The 13,276-nt window shown below is 41.7% G+C and overlaps 1 protein-coding gene across 1 annotated transcript in view; it reads right to left on the reverse strand.

Annotated features, from left to right (window-relative positions):
- Positions 1-13,276, reverse strand: part of DCHS2 (dachsous cadherin-related 2) — a 409,001-nt gene that overhangs the window by 246,716 nt on the left and 149,009 nt on the right. The gene's annotated exons all lie outside the window — the stretch shown is intronic.

The following is a 13,276-nucleotide window of genomic DNA, read 5'->3' on the forward strand; positions in this document are numbered from 1 at the left end:
GTTGGAACTGAGTTTTATATTCAGTTTACAGATTTAGCTATAAGGGAAACTAATATTTCAACAGTGAATATTGAAAAATACCACATTTCAAAACTTTTTTTTTTTTTTTTTTAGTTTTTCATAGAGTGGGGAAGCGTTAAACACCTGTCTGTGTTGTTGCTGGGGAAATTTACCCTTATTTATTCATCCTGGTAACCATTATTGATTGGAAAGAAAATATTGGGAAATCCAAAAGTTTAGAGTTTACCCCAGAACAAAAATATAGAAAAAAAAAATCTTCCAATGAGCACTATTCAAGTAACATCTAAAGGCCCGCACACACTATACGAAAATCAGATGGAAAAATGTGTATGACGAGCTGTCTGTGGATTTTCGGATAGTTAGTATGATACTTTCAACAGCCAACTTCACTTTATTACTGGCTGTGCAGACTATAAATTTTTTGTCGGATGTGAACTCAACGTCTGACTTTCGTTTCATCAGTACGGTTTTCGTACGAGAAAAATTGTAAGAGCAAGACTACGTATGCTCAGAAACGAAAGAATACATACAAAACTATTCAACACATTATGTCACTTCTGACATTGTATTCTGTCATACGAAAATTTTAGTATTGTTGGTAACCTCTTCACTTTCGACATGAGACTAGCATGCCACAAAAATCGGACGTTCTGTCATCCGAAAATCAACAAAAAGTGTGTGTACGAGGCTTAAGAGGTGATTTTTCCACACTTTAGAGTATTTTCCCCTCACTTCCTGTGGTGTCTCAAGGACAGAAAGTTAAAGTATAACTAAAGGCAAAACTTTTTTGTAGTTTTAGATAGAGGTGAGATGTATTAGAACGCATGGCAGTTTTTATTGCTGCCTGTGTCCCTGTTAGAACCACCCCTCTCTATTTGTTCTGTTTGCCCTTACCATTGAAAGTGAAAGTAAAGGAAAATCCCAAATTTCGGGTTGTCCCTAGAAAAGTAATAGTAGGGAAATATTCCAATAGGGACACTAGTCCTGGTGATCTGGGGGGCCCAAGATATTCCCTTAATATGGAGGGGTTTCCACGTATTTCCTGTTTTGGCTATGGGACAGGAAGTTAAGGTAAATCTCCCCAATGGGACAAAGATAGCAAAATTAAACTTTACAGGGGTTATAACCCTCCCTTACTCTATCCAAAAGGAAAAAAAAAGTTTTGCCTATAGTTCTAAAGTGAATTTAAACCCAATTCATGAAATCTGACCTGGGCACATATACCTGTAGTGTTTACTTATCTCTTTCCAAAGCCACAAGTCCTGTGTCTTTCTGCTGCTCCTTTCCTCTGTTATTAGCATGATAACTTCTGACAAGAGCTGGTCTCTCTGACACTGGAGATAAAAGCAACTGAAAATTTGTGTTGGGGATGGAACTTAGAGAGAGATAAGCAGAGAGCTTGTCTATTCCCAGCACAGATTCAGAAACACTCATGTTTCATTCTAGGAGGACACAAGATGCAGGTCTGGATGGCAAAAATATTAGTCCAAATTCATGCAAGTCTGTGCAATGGCAACATAAAGCAATAGCAAATAGTTATTTCCAATCCATCGTACACCTTACTGTCTAGGAATCAACATGATCAACAGAATTTTCCTTTAACAAATAATTTCTGTGTTTCTGAATTTAATGTTTCTGGATCTGCTGCACTGCTGAATATTTAAAAGCTGCAACAAAAAGCAGTGGTTATCACTTTCTCCTAGCAGCACTGGGGTTGTTGATTCAAATCCCAACCACGGCGCTATCTGCCTGGAGTTTGCATGTTCTCCCTTTGCCTGAGTGGGTTTCCTCCGGGTACTTCAGTTTCCTCCCGCACGCTAAAGACATGCTTGTAGGTTAATTGGTTCCAGTCTAAATTGGCCATAGTATGTGTATGTATGAATGTAACTTAGGGACCCTAGATTGTCAGCTCCTTGAGGTCAGGGACTGTTGTGAATGTACAATATATACAGTATGTGCGCTATATAAGTACCTGAATAAATAAATACATTTAAGTTATTAAAAATAACCCTAATTAATGATTACTGAAAGATGTGTTAAGGTAGGGTTAAATATGGCTTCTTTCCCATGAAACTCATTGTTGCTGACCCTTGTTTTTTGGTGAGACCCTTTTATCCAGATAATATTTTAGGAAGTATTTATTTTACTTTTATAGTAAAAACTAAGTGAACATCTGTGTATATGTTTTCCTTATGGTCATCCTAGATTTTGGACAAACTTGTTAAAATAAGCTTAGCAAACGGGAAAAGATTTCATGAAAATGATTATTCCATTGCACTTTTGTTGCATCATGGCTGTACAGTTTTAAATAAATAAACTTAGCAGTATTTGTCTTGGAGAAGGAAAAGGTTTAGGAAATGTTATTGGTGCTACCGAAATATAGAAATCTACACAATGTTTTTTATAACTGTAATTTTCTCAGTTTTGAATGAAATTAAAAAGTTGCCAGAGTCCAAAAAGAGACCAAAATAAATTAGTTTTTCTCCGCAATTTTTTTTATAATTGTATTTTTTTAAGATTTTTAACAAATATAACAGTTCACAGATGCGTGCAGAGATATAAAAAGATCCAGAAAAATATTGAATAAAACGTTTTTATGGAGCAGAAACTCCTCCTAGATCACGTGCGGTTGATCTATTAAAACCTGAGAGTGCAAAATCTGGTGCAGCTGTGCATGGAAACCAGGACTGCAGTCAGAAATCAGGGGGCCCCTTACAACCTACCTGACAGGCCCCCCCTCCCTAAAATATCAAATTACATTTTTGTTAAAATGCGATGGTCGCAATGCTGTTTTGCAGCCATGGCAGAAATGATACCCATTCTACAGCCACCCGCTGACACCTGTTTTTATACTTATACTTTTTTTAAATTGCTGAATAATAAGTTACAAGGCAGAAAAGCCAGCTCTCCTCTCCTGTAGGTGCCCGGGCCCTCTACAGGAGGGCCGGCTGTACTGCCTTATCAGCGGCTCTTATAGAAACCAATCAGCTTCCAGGTTTTTTTTTTTTGTCAATGCTTAATTAAACAAGCTGAAGTTAGTAGCTGATTGGCTACCATGCACAGCTGCATCAGATTCTGCATGCTCCAATTTTAGAAAAAACACCTCAGCATGTGCCATAAAAACAACAAAAGTGAAAAATACTATGGTATAGCAACATTAAGAAGAGGGGAGAAGAATTGATTTTAAAAGTTTCAGAAAGATGAGGATAACAATTACATATATCAATGGAAAATACAAGGTACTAGTGGATGTCAATTGAAGTCAAACTGTGATGAGTAGAAGTGAACAGAGGGAGGAGAGGCAACATAAGTGGACTGGACCCACAGGTCCTAAATTTTTTCATTGGTCTACGGTGTCCCCAATTTTAGCCATGAAATGTTTCGTCCTAATCCTTTTTTAGCACATCTGCAGATTCTAGGGAGAAAAAAAAGCCCCCAAAAAAGGATTGGCTCTAGAAGGAAAGACATGTTAAAAAGTTTCTGCAAGGCTGATAATACATGAGCTCAGATAGGGCAAATGTGAGGACATTTGGAAAAGAGAGCCATTTCCATGACCACATCTCCAGCACTTAGCAGGGATTGTTGTGTTTTGAGCATGCAACAATCAGGAGCTTTGTACCAGACTATTTTAATTTTATAAGTATTCTCCCTGTATACCATGCAACGTGGTGACTTGGAGGCATATTCCCAGATGTTTTCCCACAGTTAAGTGGGGATTGGTTGTTGAAGGGTCTGTGCCCATTTACTCATGTATACATGGGAATTATTAGTTAGAGAAGATTCTTTATAAAGTAGTTTGATGCGGGTCCTGGGCGCAAATATCTAAAAATTTAGTGGGTTTCTCCAAAGCTACGGACGAGGTCCTGGTATAGAAGAAATGTTTAATTTGGAAGTTAGAGTAGTAAACATGAGCAGGGATCTATTTAGAGATTCGTATATTTGCTGCTTTAGCCCGTGGTAACATATGCCCACAGGCTGTTGTACTGAGGGGGGGGTCTGCATTGATGAGGTGGGGGTCTGCACTGAGGGGGGGTCTGCATTGATGAGGTGGGGGTCTGCACTGAGGGGGGTCTGCATTGATGAGGTGGGGGTCTGCACTGAGGGGGGTCTGCATTGATGAGGAGGGGGTCTGCACTGAGGGGGGTCTGCATTGATGAGGTGGGGGTCTGTACTGAGGGGGTCTGCATTGATGAGGTGGGGGTCTGCACTGAGGGGGGTCTGCATTGATAAGGTGGGGGTCTGCACTGAGGGGGGTCTGCATTGATGAGGTGGGGGTCTGCACTGAGTGGGGTCTGCATTGATGGGGTGGGGGTCTGCACTGAGGGGGGTCTGCATTGATGGAGGGAGGGGGGTCTGCACTGAGTGGGGTCTGCATTGATGGGGGGTCTGCACTGAGGGGGGTCTGCATTGATGAGGTGGGGATCTGCACTGAGGGGGGGTCTGCATTGATGAGGTGGGGGTCTGCACTGAGGGGGGTCTGCATTGATGAGTTGGGGGTCTGCACTGAGGGGGGTCTGCATTGATGGAGGGAAGGGGGTCTGCACTGAGTGGAGTCTGCATTGATGGGGGGTCTGCACTGAGGGGGGGTGTGCTGATGGAGGGGGGTGGTCTGCATTGTGGGGGGCCTGCACTGATAGAGGGGGATCTGTAATGAGGGGGGGTGTGTGCTGACGGAGGGGGGTGGTCCGCAATGTGGGGGGCCTGCACTGAAGGAGGGGGGTCTGTACTGAGGGGGGGTGTGAACTGATGGAGGGGAGGTCCGCACTTATGGAGGGGGGTCTGCAATGATGGATGGGGGTCTGCACTAAGGGGGTCTTCACTGATAGATGGGAGTCTATGCTGATAGAGGGGGGCTATACTGATAGATGGGGGGTCTGCAATGAGGGGGGCTATACTGATGGATGGGGTCTGTACTTAGTAAGGAGGATCTATACTGCGAGACGGGGGTCTGTACTTAGTGGGGGGTCTATACTGAGAGGGGGGTCTGCAGTTAGTGGAGGGGGGTCTGTACTGAGGGGGGGCTATAGTTGGTGGAGGGGGGTGACACCAATTTTTTCCTCACCGGGTGACACCAACCCTAGTGATGCCACTGGAGAGACGCTCTCCGCTCAGAGCCGTGCTGTCCTGAGGAGACAGAGGACTCTGATAGAGGACTCTGATGGGCACTGATAGGGGGCACTTATAAGATTTACTGATGAGCACTGAAGGGGAGGCACTGATAGGGGACACCGATGGGAGGCACTGATAGGGGACACCGATGAGAGGCACTGATAGGGAACACTGATGGGCACTGAAGGGAGGCACTGATAGGGGGCACTGATGGGAGGCACTGTTGGGCAATGATGGGGGGCACTGAGAAGGCCCTAGGGGGCACCGATGGGAGGCACTGATAGGATTTACTGATGAGCATTGATGGGGGCACCGATGGGAGGCACCAATAGGATTTACTGATGAGCACTGAAGGGAGGCACTGATAGGGGGCGCTAAGAAGGCACTGATAGGGGCACTGATAGGAGGCACTGAAAGGGGGCACTGAAAGGGGGCACTGATAGGAGGCATTGATGGGCATTGATAAGCACTGATAGGCAGAACTCATAGGCTGCACAGATGGGCACTGAGGAACACTGATAGGCAGAACTAAGGCAGTATTGATGGGCACTGATGGCAGTATTTAAGAGTACCGATAGGTGGCATGGATGGACGCTGCAATAATGAGCACTGATAGGTGGTGCTGATAGGCGGATTTGATGGGCACTAATAGGCAGCATTAATGAGCACTGATAGGTAACACTTGTAGGCGGCATTGATAGGCACTGATAGGTGGCATTGATGGGCACTGATACATGGCACTGATGATTGTGGTACTGATTATCAGTGTAAACAATTTACTGACATTCTTGACGGTTAATGGCAGTCCTTTCCTCGCACAGACACAGTGTGGGAGGGAAGGGCTGCGGATAACCGGCAAGTCTGTTTACATGTGATCAGCTGACATCACATGGTAAAGGGCCACTGTGATTGCGCTGGATGCACATCCCGGGGGGCATTTGGGAAGCACAGTTTTGGGAGGATGTCCATGGATGCCCTTGCACCGGGGCCCTGAAGGTTCTAGTTACGCCTCTGGCGCGAAGGCCTTCTTTGTCTTTAGAAATAGAACATGTTTCAAATCTTTCCGACGGACTGGAGTCCGATGGAAAAATCAGTTCGTCTGTATGCTAGTCCGACAGACCAAAAACGATGCAAGGGCAGCTATTGGCTACTGGCTATGAACTTCCTTATTCTAATCCGGTCCTACGTCATCACGGTGGAATCAGTGGGACTTTAGTGTGATTGTGTGTAGGCAAGTCCGTTTAGTTGGAACTCCGTCTGAACTCCGTCAAAGTCCTTCGGAGTTCAGTCCGTCGAAAAGTCCGTTCATGTGTACGCGACGTAAGACTAGAACATTTTTTAGATGGTCTTGGATAACAAATTAAAACTGAACTCCAGCTAACACTTTTTTAAGCAGCTACAAAAAACATTTTTTTTTCCGTTTTGGGATAAAGATTTTACATGAATGAATAAAAGCTGACTACTGTAAGCACCCCTGCCAGTAATAAATGTTATTTCTCAATCCTCTAACTGCCACATTTGCTGGACATCTTGTTCTGTTACAGTAAGTTGAAAAACTAACAGACTTACTGACTGAATCACCAGGTGAGAATAAAGGAAAAAGCCTAAAAAATGCAGCCACCATATTTAAGGATTGGTAAATTGCAATATATACAATTTTTACATTCAGGTTTAGATACCCTTTAAGGAGATTACTGTGTTTTTTACCAAGAACATAATATTATTTTTTTACTTATGGTGCTCAACAAATCCAAAGACCTATTCTTTCCAAGCAGATCCAGTGCATTTAAAGTATGCATGTTATGTTATACTGTGCATTGTGTTAAGGTAGCTAATTCTGCAAATGAACAACAGACAAAATAAATTGGGCTAACACCATTTTGGTAACATAGGTGTTGATTTACTAATGGCAAATACATACCTCCCAACTATTTGATATGGGAATGAGGAACACCTATCAGCAAAAGTATGTAAGCATAGGACACACCCCTTGCCACGCACGCTTAAAGGAGAATTGTACAAAAAAAAAGATTTGTTAAACCCACAAATGCTTTTTCTTACCACTAATATTCCTTTATATTGGCTTTTGGAAATTAGAAATGCAGCAATTTAGAAATCAGATGAAAGGTTTAGCACTGGAAAACACTTTTTGATAAATAATAAGTGCATTTTATATACATCTATATAGATCAGACCAAAATGATGGACAAATGAGGGACTGTTATGTCTCCAGGAGACCTTTCTCTCTCTCGAGGTTCAGAAAAGAGAATTCACCTTGTCATTTAATTTGTATATTGTGTTGCTGCATTATTAAGCTATAAATTATGTTTGTTCCAGGTTAGCTGTTATGCATGCGCCACCTACTGGCCAAACATTAATATCGTTTGTGATAAACCTGTTTAGCCTTTTAAAGGATGTGACATAAAAATCATCACATCCTGTTTAGTCAGGAAGTGAAAACCCCTTAGGGATCAGCATTTTCAAGATTATGCCAGCTGCCTAGATGTTATCTCTTCCCATCCATGGCATCGGAGGTAAGCAATCTTCCCCTTCCTCCTCCACAGGCTATTAGGGAAAGGAGTTTTTCATTTCAGTTATTATTTTATATGATGTTTACTATTGTATGGTAATGTTATATTATTCTTGTTGTTTTCAGTTTTACCGCATATCACGTGTGTCATTCACACTTATATTAAAATCTGCAACATGCCAATAAAGACACAGACAAGAAACATCAGTCTATTATTGTGCACGCAGAAAAAGGTCATCTGCCTGGATAGCTACCCATAGACTCCGGGAGTACGGGGGGCGAGGCTAGGACAGGGACAGAGGGACATTACTCCAAATCTGGGACAGTCCCTCAAAATAAGGGACAGGTGGGAGCTATGCCAATAGGCTGTGCATTAGCACCTGAATAAGTGCACAATCTACTTGCCTTTAGTAAATGAACCCCATAGAGTACGGCAAAACAAATCCATTCCCTTGGGGTGTTGTGGTGCCATTGAAAATGTAAAGCACTGCAATGCACTAATGGGAATGATGCATTTCCATGTGTTAACATGCATATGTGGAATGGACTCTAAGCATTTTTTTGTGATAGCATAGTACTACTTTAACCTTGCATGGTTGATCTATATGTATAGTAATATCTTGTAAAAAATGATCATATAGCTAATACTGTATACTGGAGGGGTAATTTATACCCTAGTCTGTATTCACTTTAAGGCTGGGTTCACACTACTGCGAATTGGAATTGGTGTTTCTCCGCATCCAATTCGCATGTCAGGAGCCTGTGACCGGCTCTCTATGGAGTTGGTTCATACAGCTCCGGGATGGCTGCGGAGCGAATTGCACAGGAGTCCTGTGCTTCTTCTGGTCCATTTCATGTCTGAATTCAGCCAAAAATTCTGACCGAAATCGGACTTGAAACGGTGAATAGGGATGCACCGGACCCCTGCTGTGAGCCGCTCCGTACGGTATTGGGAACCAAGCCTAAGATTTTGAGTCATTGAAATAATAAAACGTTCTTTGAACCTGAGCTTCTGAAGTAAACAAAGTATAAGACAACATTTTTGCTTCTTTGTTTCTTCAGCCATAATGTCATAGTAAGTTTAAACCACCAAACATAAAACGCTTTGAACAATCTTCACTGAAATAAATAGAAGTAGGCTTAACATACACCTGTGGCAGGGAAAGGGGGGTGTAAAGGTAGGCAGTTGAGCTGCAATTCCCCCCCCCCCCTCCAACTGCCCTCCTTAAAGAGGAGGGCCAGTCAAAAAAATAAAAATAAAAGTCAGCAGCTAAAAATACTGCAGCTGCTGACTTTTAATTGGACACTTACCTGTCCCAGGGTCCAGCGATGCGGGGGATCAAAGCTTCACTCATTTCCCCCTCCGTTCAGTGGCACCGGCATTGCAACTGTGGGCGCCGGACTGTGGCACCCACTGCGCATGCGCGAGCGGCACCTCGTGCCGTGATTGGCCGCTCAGTCACCTGGGACCTGTAATGGGTCCCAGATGATTGACAGGAGGGAGGGAGCAGAGCTGAGCCCTTCCTGTGCCGAGGGGGAAGTGATGTCACCAACCTCAGGCATTGGAAGAGGCAGACTACGAGGGAACCCCTAGCAACAGGCATTTAGAGGTAAGTAAAAAAAAAAAAAATATCCAAATGTTTTTTTTTATTTTTTTTAGGCACAATCATGACTTTTTATTTTTTAGGGTGGAACACCACTTTAAGCTGCACGTGAGGCTGTATACATGCAGCAGCCACAATGCTTAATCTTGAGTAATACCTGCAGAATTGATGCAAGCCATTACACCTGACTTTAAAAGTTTACATAATTGAGACCGAGAAACACAAGTCACACAAGCGATAGATCTGTATAATTGCAAAATATTCTGGAAACAAGCCTGACATTTTAAGCATGGCTCAGCAGACCCTTAAATCCGATTACTCTTGCAAATAGTTATTGTAGAATGAGTTAGCTAAGCCACTGTATGCATGCGCCCACACTGATTAGGATGAAACTTGCTGGCAATCCATATAAAATATTCAAAATTGTTTAAAAAAACCTGTTATGAATATGCTTTGCATAGCCGGCAGTATTGTCACTCAACAATATATTTACACAGGATAACACATTTGATATAACACATTTAATTGAATACAATTAAGAGGATATAAAGTTTTTGTTCTGTTCTTATTCTGAACTTCTATATGAATATGAAGCACTGGATTTCAGCTTTATAGCATTTTTTGCAATTATCAGTAAATAGTTAATAAAATAGGGAAAAAAGAGGACATTGAAGTATAAGGAAAAAAAAAAAAAAAAGCTGTGATATATTTAAAATGCATAACAAGCAAAACGTAGAAACATGTGTCGAGAACAGTCAGGTCAGGGGACTTGTAAATCTGTCCATATATAAATGTGTATGCGCAATATAGCAATGTGTAAGTCGTATATTTCCAAGCTTTTCTCTCTAACACTTTGCTGTCATCATGCAGAATCAGCAGTAGTTTTCATTATTTGCAGACTGTGGGCCTACTTTTAAAAGGCAGTTTATGGATTTCAGAGAAAAAATAGGTCCATTACGGATGGACAAAATGTATATGATAACAAGCTAACTTGGTCAAAGTGGTTGTAGTAGTGCTGGTGGTGGGTGGTGGGAAGGAGCAGGAGGGCGGGAGTTCTATTCCACTGTAGCAATAAAACAATGTTTTTGTATATATATTTTACTTCAAAAGATTTGTCTAAGCTACAATAATAAATGTTATCGCAGATCACAAGGTTTTTTTATTTTTTTAATGCTAAAAGAATCCTATTGTTTAAAAAAAAATAAAAATAAAATAAATTTGCATATAAGGAGAAACATGGATTTGTGAAAAAACAAACATACTCACCTCTATGCTGTAGCATCGGCGTGATGAGACATCAGATGACTGCTGCTCAGTTCTCTGTCTGTTCAGAGCGGAGAGCAGTAAGGCCCTTTCACAGTGGGGCGGTGCTGGCGTTGGCGGTAAAATGGCGCTATTTTTAGCTCCGCTTTACCGTCGTTTTAGCGGCGGTATTTGGCTGCTAGCGGGGGCGGTTTTACCCCCCTGCTAGCGGCCGAGAAAGGGTTAAAACCACCGCAAATCGCTGCTGCAGCAGCGCTATGCCGGCGGTATAGCCACGCTGCCCCATTGATTTCAATGGGCAGGAGCGGTGAAGGAGTGGTATACACACCACTCCTTCATCACTCCAAAGATGCTGCTAGCAGGACTTTTTTTACCGTCCTGCCAGCGCACGACTCCAGTGTGAAAGCCCTCGGGGCCAGAGATCCTGCCAGGGATTTGAGCAGCTCTGCCACATCAGCTGACAGCAGGCAATAGCGGCACAGACAAACACACATGGATTTCTTCAGAATAACAAAGGACGTGACTTCCCATTTTCAAGCTGGATATTGAGGAGGACTTCCAGCCACTGTCGGAGAGCTCCAGTGACAAGGAGGACCCATAGACCCTGTAGAGTCTGCTGGCATATATGACCTTGCTCTTTAGGGGGTCCACCAGTTCTGGTAAGTGTCCCCATGTATCGAGTGGGTTTTTTCTATTCAAGATACCCCCATCTCCTTGGTGACGGTGGAAGTGACCTGGAGTTCATCACCTCATTGAAATCACCCCCTCTCAAACTGTGGAATCCTTTATGTGTGGAATCAATATGTTTTTTTCATTTCTTTTTATGCAGAGTCTTTATTTATAGACTTTATATATTATATATACTTTAATATAAACTTATATTTATTTTGCACTTGCACTTTCATTTATTTAATCATCACTCACGTTGTATATGAGCGCAACTTACTTAATAGCCTGCTATCAGCTGACATTGGGTCACAGGAGAACAAAAGTAAGTGCACTTACAAGACCTACAAGAGAATTATGACCCAAAAAGTTCCAGCCATACTTTTCTTTTAAGATTATGCAGGGTGATGCATGCAAAAATGGTTACTATTTCTCCAAATCATTCAGGAGGCATTAGCTATGGGTCAGAACCTCCTGCTAAACAACTATTTTTGCTGCCCAACTGATTGCATCCTTAAAATGTATGTTTTGTATGTTTTTGCTTTAGTCTGGGATAGAGTGAGGAGGGGTTAGATCCTCTGTGAAATGTCCATTGCTGTCTATGTCACCACTAGGTACATACACCCCTCTACCTGTCCTCCTGTCCTAGTAATTATTGTCACCAAGATTGAAAAAAAAAGGGTAAATCCAACATTTTAGAGTTGTCACCACAGCAAGAGGTTAGGGTAGCTCATCCAATCGGGACAAATGTTCTGGTGACAACTGTGTGATACTAAAATTCCCTGCATTTTGAGGAGATTTCCTTTTATTTTCTATTGTGTTTCCAGAACTAGAAGTGAAATCTCTCTAGTGGGATATCAACAGAAAAAAAAAAAAATCTGATAGTTATTTTATCGCCTCACAAAGAAAGAAACGAAATAAAAAAGGATTTGGCTTTACATACATAGAAGAAATGAAATGTACTAGAAGACAATGGTCATATGGGAAAACATTCATACCTTCAAGTAAACATTGTTATATAGCAGAAGTGTTTTTATATTGTAAGGTAATAACTTCTACAGGCAAGAATACACACATATGCAACATTTAGAACTATAGTTTCTTTAGAGAAAAAAAAGTACATACTTTCATTTTATAGCATAAGCATTGTAATATTACAGACAACAATTATTTTTAACAATCTAATATTAGTTTACATGATTTAATGCTGTGAGCTTTTTCAGGTCAGCTGTCCATCTCTTTCCACCAATTCCTGGATTCCCAGCATGCTTTGCAGCTTTTCCTCTGCTGTTTACTTTCAATTTCTAAGGACCTTGCTGCCTAAACAACCAATTCAAAAAGACAATTGCATGGAAAGGACCCATCAAACCCTTTGCTTTTGTGATAATGGAGGAGATTTTTTACTTGATTCATTACATCTTGGAATCTATGTAAAGCCTTTTTCTTCCAAATAAACCTATAACCATATGGTTTTTCACTATGTGGAGGCTTTCTGTTGTTTCTTTAAGGATGCTTTTAACCATAAACCTACCAAACGGTTTTCTGGTGGAAGGAGTTTTTTTACCTTAGGGGACATTGCCATGCTGATCCATATTCTCACAGGCCGGGTTGAGGTTGCCTGAGTTTGCTCAGCTGAGGAGGAGGAATTGCACCACTCGCTATCCAGAACTTTGATATCACATGCCTGATTGATGCTACCTTCTGGTAAGCGTATTTTATCTTCTCCCCTGGGTGGTGGATGCACACACGGCGGTGACTCCTTTAGTCCTACACTCCTGAATTCCTTCCCATTAATATATACTAATGGATTAATGTTTTAATCACCAATGGGACTATACTACCAATGTCGATTTACAATTTGCACAGTGCACTTTATTTAGAGACGCTATCAATCAGATGATGGTGTTAGAGTTTTTTGTATACGCTAATCACAATTTATTTTGTATATCACAGTATGTTGATAATTAACATTTGATTCTTAGCGCTGCACTGTTTTCACTTTATTCATTTTATTCATTCACACAATTTTTATTAAGACTGTAGTGCTGGCTGCTATTGTTTATTTATGTGTATAGCGCAGTAT

This window comes from Aquarana catesbeiana, linkage group LG01 (assembly GCF_042186555.1).
Source record: "Aquarana catesbeiana isolate 2022-GZ linkage group LG01, ASM4218655v1, whole genome shotgun sequence".
Classification (NCBI taxonomy): domain Eukaryota; kingdom Metazoa; phylum Chordata; class Amphibia; order Anura; family Ranidae; genus Aquarana; species Aquarana catesbeiana.